The following is a 7642-nucleotide window of genomic DNA, read 5'->3' as shown; positions in this document are numbered from 1 at the left end:
AAAACCCTTCTAGGGCTCATCTCATTCATTTAGAACAAAACCCAAGCTCCTGGTCCTGGCCTGTGCCGCCCTGCCCTCACCTCAGCAGATGCCCTAGTCTGCAGCCTGCACCAGCTCCTTCTGCACACAAGGCAGTGCCCAGTCGTGTGTGGTACGGTTTATGGAGCTGTGCTTTCCTGCACTGTTTTCTTGACCTTGAACCTTCTTATTTCTCTTTTTGCTGCCCTCTTCCCCCTCCTCCTTTACCTTCCTAGGGCCTGCCCCACCCCACCTTTTTAAGGAAAAATAGTATTTTTTGTCATTTTTTAATTGTAAATACTTCAAACAATGAAGAAAAACACACCTATGATTATGGATTTATGTGTTTCTTAGATCTGTTAGATTTTCTTCATATATTTTAAAACTGTTATTAGACACATATACACTGTTTGGTATATTTTCCTTATATATCTACTTTGTATCATCATGAAATATCCCTATTTATCTCCAGTAATACTCCTTGTCTTAAATTCTATTTTGTCTGATATTAATACTGCCACTCCAACTTTCTTATGATTACTGTTTGCATATATCTTTTTCCATCCTTTTAATTTCAGCCTACTGTGACTGTTTAAAGTGGCTCTTGTAAGCTCAAAATTTGCATCCTGATTTTTTATCCAGTCTGACAATCTCTGCCTTGTAATTGAAATATTTAGTCCATTTACATTTAATGTAATTATTGATACAATTGGATTTAGAGCTGCCATTTTTCTCTTTGTTTCATTTTTGGTCATTGTTATCATTCTTCTGTGTCTCCTTTCTTGTCTTCTTTGGGTTAATTTAATACTTTTTAGTGTTCCATTTTATCTTCACCATTGTCTTTATATTAAACTAACAGACTATCTTTTAGAATAGTTTTTGTTGTATGGAAAAATTCAGTGGAAAGTACAGAGAGTTCTCATGTTACAGTCTCCTCTCTGCGCACACACACACAATTTGCTCTATTATTAACATTGTGCGTTAGTGTGGTACACTTGTTACAATTGATGAGCCAATATTGATACATTATTATTAGCTAAAGTCCATAGTTGACATTAGTGTTCACTCTTTGTCTTATATATCTACTGGTTCTGAGAAATGTATAATGACATATATCTACTGGTATATCATCATATAAAATAATTTCACTGCCCTAAGAATCCCTCGTGCTCCACACCCTCCCTGGAGCCCCTGCTCTTTTTATTGTCTCCATGGCTGGAATCATACAGTCTGTAACTTTCCCAGGTTGGCCTTTTTCACTCAGTCACATGCATGTAAGTTTCCTCCATGTCTCTTTGTGGCCTGATAGCTCATTTCCTTTTAGTGCTGAATAATATTCCACTGTTTGGATGGACCACAGTTTATCCATTCACCTACTGAAGGACTTCTTGGGTTCTTCCAAGTTTTGACAACTATGAATAAAGTTGCTGTAAACATCTGTGACTGGCTAGTGTGCTCAGTGGGATTTCATCCCCACTTGCCACACACCAAGATCTTGGGACACAGTGTAGAGCTGCATGCAGGGACCTGAGCAGAGCAGAGGGAGGTCCCTGGATATTAACTGTGCAGAGACCCCCCCCCCCCGACCCAGAGCCCATGTCAGGAGGGATGAGAGCTCAAGAAGGAGGTCCGTATGAAAAGAAATCCTGGATTACTTGGAACATTTGAACACATGGAGAGAATGTTTTCACTTCTGTCAGAAGTTGGGAGTGGGGCTTCCCTGATGGCACAGTGGTTAAGAATCCACCTGCCAATGCAGGGGACACGGGTTCGAGCCCTGGTTTGGGAAGATCCCACATGCCACAGAGCAACTAAGCCCGTGCGCCGCAACTACTGAGACTGCGCTCTAGAGCCCGCGAGCCACAACTACTGAGCCCGCGTGCCACAACTACTGAAACCCGGGCGCCTAGAGCCTGTGCTCTGCAACAAGAGAAGCCACTGCAGTGAGAAGCCCGCATACCACAACGAAGAGTAGCCCCCATTTGCCGCAACCAGAGAAAGCCCACGCGCAGCAACAAAGACCCAACGCAGCCAAAAATAAAAATTAATTAATTAAATACATTTATTAAAAAGAAAAAAATTAAAAGTTGGGAATGACATGGCCACAGGTTCATGGAAAACATCAGTTAGCTGTTAATTTCAACAAAAACAAGAAAGAGAATGTAGTCGCAGAACCCCATTTACCTCACCTGTGGACAATGTTTATGATCTTAATAAAGGAGAATACTGATTTGACCCCTAAAAATCCAGAAACTCTACTGGGGAGAGAAGGTTGTGTGTCAGGTGGAGGGTATAAAAAACTAGTCCCAATGTTCAATAGTAAGAAATCAGCGGGGGAAGGGATAAATTGGGAGATTGGGATTGACATATACACACTACTATGTATAAACTAGATAACTAATAAGAACCAACTGTATAGCACAGGGAATTCTACTCAATACTCTGTAATAACCTATATAGGGAAAGAATCTTAAAAAAAAAGAGTGAATATATGTATAACTGATTCACTTTGTCATACACCTGAAACTAACACAACATTGTAAATCAACTATACTCCAATAAAAATTTTTAAAAAAAGAAATCAGTAATCGTCTAAAATGGAAATAACCAGCACAGTAATCATTTTTTCCATACATATGGAGGCATATTATCAAAGAAAATGGTTGCTTACAGGGGTGGAAATATGAATAGACAGATAAAACAATAGTACAATTGACTTTCAAATTAGACGTAGTATTAGCTTGACTTAAAATTGAACACTGGATTAGTATAATTTACCACAGTAACAGATTAATCCAGGAAAAAACTGTGGAAGGAAAATCAAAATGGAGTCAGTATTGCTAAGAGAGCTCTGAAATGGAGCTGGGGGCCACTGCGGGAGCTTATACGGTCCCAACCTGAATGGAATCTGACCTTTTGACCAGTTAAGCTCCCAATGAAGGCATCTGCCGGAAACTCCAGATGCTAATCTGACCCTCACCCTAATGACAGCCGTCACTTAAGGACGAATAGCTTCTTTCTTGTGTCAGAGCACAGCCTCATGGCTTTTGCTGTATAAGCCTCTGCCTCTTCTGTTCCCTGGAACACGCTTTTGGTTTTACCTGAATCTGTGCCTCCTGAATTATAATTCTTAAGACCCCAGATAAACTCTTTTCTTAGTTGCAAGCTTCTGTGGCTTTTTTTCCTCTTTGGTTGACAAAACAAATGATCATGATAATCGATGGAAAAATACATAGATAGAATTCAATGCTTATTTATATTGGAAAAAAAAAAAACACACACACACAAAAAAGCAAATCCATCCCCCCAAAAAAACTCTTAGCAAACTAAAAAGAGAAGAAACTTCCTTAATGTTAAGAAAGTTATCTACCAGAATTCCAGGCAAACCTCATATTTAATGACTTAGCTCAGAGAAAAGAAGAGGAGGCCTGTCATTCCACCTCTACTCAACTTTGTGTTGGAGATGTCCGGGAGGGAAAACTTTCCCCTTGTACCCACCTTGAGTTTTTGTGGCTGGACTAATAACATTGACACAGGGCAGATTAACAGGAGACAAAGACAGAAACTTAATTCATGAGCACAGAGGTCTCTTAGAAAGGACTTAAGAAGTGGCCAAAGCAGGCAGCTTTTAGACTTTTTAGACAAAGAAGCAATAAATTTGAGAGTAAGTGACAGGACAAAGAAATTTAGGTTTGGGTGCTTGACTAGGAAGGAGTTTATGGGACTTCTCTGGTGGCACAGTGGTTAAGACTCCGTGCTCCCAAAGCAGGGGGCCCGGGTTCGATCCCTGGTTAGGGAACTAGATCCCACAGGCCACAACTAAGAGTTTGTGTGCCACAACTAAGACTCAACACAACTAAATAAATAAATAAATAAAAAGGAATGTAAGCAAAATTTGGGTTTGAGTAGTAAAGAAGTAAAGGTTTGTTTAGACAGGTTTCTCGCCCTGAATTCCCTGTCTCTGGAGGTAAGGGTGTCCTTCTACGTCCAGATGCAGGGAGGGCACCTTCACGTGGGAGACATTTCCTGCTTTCAGGGCACAGAGAGGAATGTCAGAGTGTCTCTCGTGTGTTGGCCATTTCCTAAGTAACTTTAATTCAAACTAACTAAAATGCCCCTGAGGTGCATTTTTCTACCTACCTTGGGCCCCAGCAGAGGTCTTAGCAAGAACACCTGGATCACTTGCAGAGTGTTTGGAAGCCAAGGACATCATTTACGTCAACTGAAATTTTTAAAGGCACAGCGTGAGAGCTGTGAGTTTCGGTTTTATTCAGGGGCATTACTGATCACAATAGCCTAGGAGACAGTCTCTCAGGTAGCTCTGAGGAACTGCTGCAAAGAGGTAGGGGAGCAGTCAGTATATGTGGAGTTTTTGGCTGGGAAATACTCCCATCAGGGAGTTTGAGCCACCCGTCTCCTCGCGTGGCCCCGCAATAAACCTTTCTCTGCTCCAAACTCCGACGTTTTGGTTGTTTGGCCTCACTGTGCGTCGGGCACGTGGACTTGTGTTCCGTAACAGTAGGTTAACAACTGCAGTGGTTAATGACCTGGCCCTTGTAGAACCAGATGGAAGACAACATTATTAGCCACAGATGATATTGGAAATGGACAAATGATTAGAACTAAAAAGAAATTTTTGCAATGTTGTTGGTTACAAAATTAGTACACCAGGTCAGTAACAGTCTTTACACCAGCAATAACCAAATAGAACATGAAGTTTTTAAAAAGGCAACATTTACAATAGCCACAAAAACTGAAATGCATCTCAGGGAAAATCTAACAAAAATCAGGCAAGGCAGTTACAAAGAAAAGTATTAAGCTTTATTGAAAAACATAAAAGAAGACACAAATAAGTGGAGAGATAGACCTATTCAAAGATGGAAGGACTCAAAATTACAGGATGGCATTCTGCTCAGAATAATGTGTAAACCCATGCAATTCTAGCCCGCGCCCTGGCAAGGTAACACAGGGTACGTGATGGTCTTATCTGAAATGCACACGGAAAGTGCCAAGAGCAACATTCTGAAGAAAGACATCGGACATGCAGTTCAATGGAGAAAAATGAATGATGTGGAAGGAAATTTGTGTAAATATAGAATATCAATACATGTGAGTGTCGGGGAGAGGGAAATTTTCCTGCCCCTTCTAGGTTCTTCCCGCTGGTCTAACAATTAAATTGACATGAGTCAAATTAACAGGAGAAAATCAAACTGTCAATGAAAAGTTAATTAGTCAATCTAAGGAAGAGATGGAAAATTTTATTTGCTCCAAATTTGAGGATGATAACCCATGAAGAGCATCTCAGAAAACTGAGAATCGTTCTGCCCGTTAGAAGTCAAGGCATAGTTACATACGTTTCTTGAGACAGAGGGCTATACATCAAAAGATGTGTTACTGACAGTTCACATAGTCCAGATCTAAGCGGCATCGTGATGGGGCATGTGACCCCTTAGAAGATCAAGACGGAATGTTATCTTTAAGGAGTTGCCTTGTTGGCACTGGGAGAACGTTGCTCTTTACGGTTGGGCAGGTGTTCCTGCCAATGGGGAGGTTTGCTTGACGTATAATGCGTATCCACAAAGCACGGTGAGGGCAGAGAGGAGGCCAAAGGGCAGAGGAAATTTTTTATGTTTAAATTTTTCTTGTCTTGCCATAAAATATGAATTTTATTTCACAAAAGTTTACTAATACGTATACAGGGAGAGACCCAGGAAAACTGACCAAAATGGCCAAAGCCCTCACCTTTAATACCATCCTCAGCTAAAGACAGAAGAGGATGTTTAGGGTGGGATGAATCAATTACGGGCGGTTACAGGAAAAGCACAGTAAACAAGGGTAAGATTGTGGTGCAGATTTCAGTCAGTGCCTTCTCCACCGTTAAGAGTTTCTAGAGGTTTGGTCACCCTCCTCTTCCTGGTACAGAGGTGAAGACGCCCTCACAAATGGAGATTTCCCTTAAAAGTGTAAATGTTTCTTACAAAAGGGAAGGAAATTCCTGCTTGGTTTTCAGAGTTTTCCCCATGTCCTGCTGTTTCTTAGAAAATAACCAGCTTAAAATAATATGCTGTGAGACACATTTTAGGGTGGCAAATTTTGTTCCCCTATGTGAGAGATGATGTTACAAACAGCTTAAAAATAATAGATTTAATAAAGGCACTGAAATAAAAAAGAAAAGGTGTGAGAAAAATTAGCTACCCATACAATAAAGATAAAATGATAAAGGAGATACATGGATAGATGACAGAGAGATACACACACACATCTGATGACAAATTAAAATTATAATAGAGTAATCATAGTGAAACTGAAGAGGACCCTGTGGGGCTCCTGGACACAGAAGCCTTTCTGTGTCCCCTATTTCTTGTTTATAGGGAACAGACTCCAGCCTCCATGACCTTCCCTGAGTCCTAAATGGCTGGTCCAAATAGTTGCTAATCAGGGAAGGGAGGGGATGCAGAGACAAGGGAGGAGTGGCCAAAAAACAATAGCGCAGCCTTGGGGGAGGGTCCTGGTTCCCCTCAAGGGATACACATAACAATATCTTTGGGCCTCCCTGGTGGCACAGTGGTTAAAAATCCGCCTGCCGATGCAAGGGACATGAGTTCGAGCCCTGGTCCGGGAAGATCCCACATGCCGCAGAGCAACAAGCCTGTGCACCACAACTACTGAGCCCTCGTGCCACAACTACTAAAGCCCAAGCGCCTAGAGCACATGCTCTGCAACACAAGAAGCCACCGCAATTAGAAGCCTGTGCACCACAGCGAAGAGTAGCCCCCGCTTGCTGCAACCTGAGAAAGCCCGTGTGCAGCAACAAAGACCCAACGCAGCCAAAAATAAAATAAATAATAATTTTTTAAAAACACCAATATCTTTGAGCTTCTTACAGAACTAAAACCCCCAACAAATGGAAGACGTCAGCATTCTTCATTCCAGAGAAGACCACCTGAGGCCAGATTAAAGGAGCGCAGGCCCTGCACACACCCTGATCCTTACCAGCAACCTGCCTTTGAACCATTATAAAACTCCTCACCAAATCCTCCCGGGTGGGGACACACAGTTTTTGAGGGGCATGAGCTCACTGTGGCCCCCTTTGCCTGGCAAAGCAATCAAGCTCTTCTTCTCTACTTCACACAAAACTCTGTCTCTGAGATTTGATTCGGCACCAGTGCACAGAGGCCAAGTTTTCGGCAACAATAACTCAGGCTATGATCTTGGGCGGCCTTGGCCTGCAGCGACTTGAAGCAGGATTTCGATTCCTGGCCAGAGACTGAAGTCAGGCTGCGGCAGTGAGAACGCTGAATCCTAGCCACTAGACCAGTGGCCAGTGACAAGGCCCTGGCCCGTACAACTTTGCGGAAAACGAATTTCCACAAAGAAACAGAAAGTAGTGAAATAAGTGAAGTGTTTATTAGGAGGAAAAAGAGTACGTGTGAATAGGCACACGGGGAGGCTCAGAGAGAGAGTGGCCTTCGTGGTAGTTTTTTTTGTTTTCTGGGGGTTTTTTGGGGATTTTTTTGTTTTGTTTTGTTTTGTTGTTGGTTTTTTTTTGCAGTACACGGGCCTCTCACTGCTGTGGTCTCTCCCGTTGCGGAGCACAGGCTCCGGACGCGCAGGCTCAGCGGCC

This window comes from Aethalodelphis obliquidens, unplaced genomic scaffold (genome assembly GCF_003676395.1).
Source record: "Aethalodelphis obliquidens isolate GAN/ISIS:26980383/991018 unplaced genomic scaffold, ASM367639v1 scaffold6, whole genome shotgun sequence".
Classification (NCBI taxonomy): domain Eukaryota; kingdom Metazoa; phylum Chordata; class Mammalia; order Artiodactyla; family Delphinidae; genus Aethalodelphis; species Aethalodelphis obliquidens.
Note: the sequence above shows the minus strand (reverse complement) of the source record.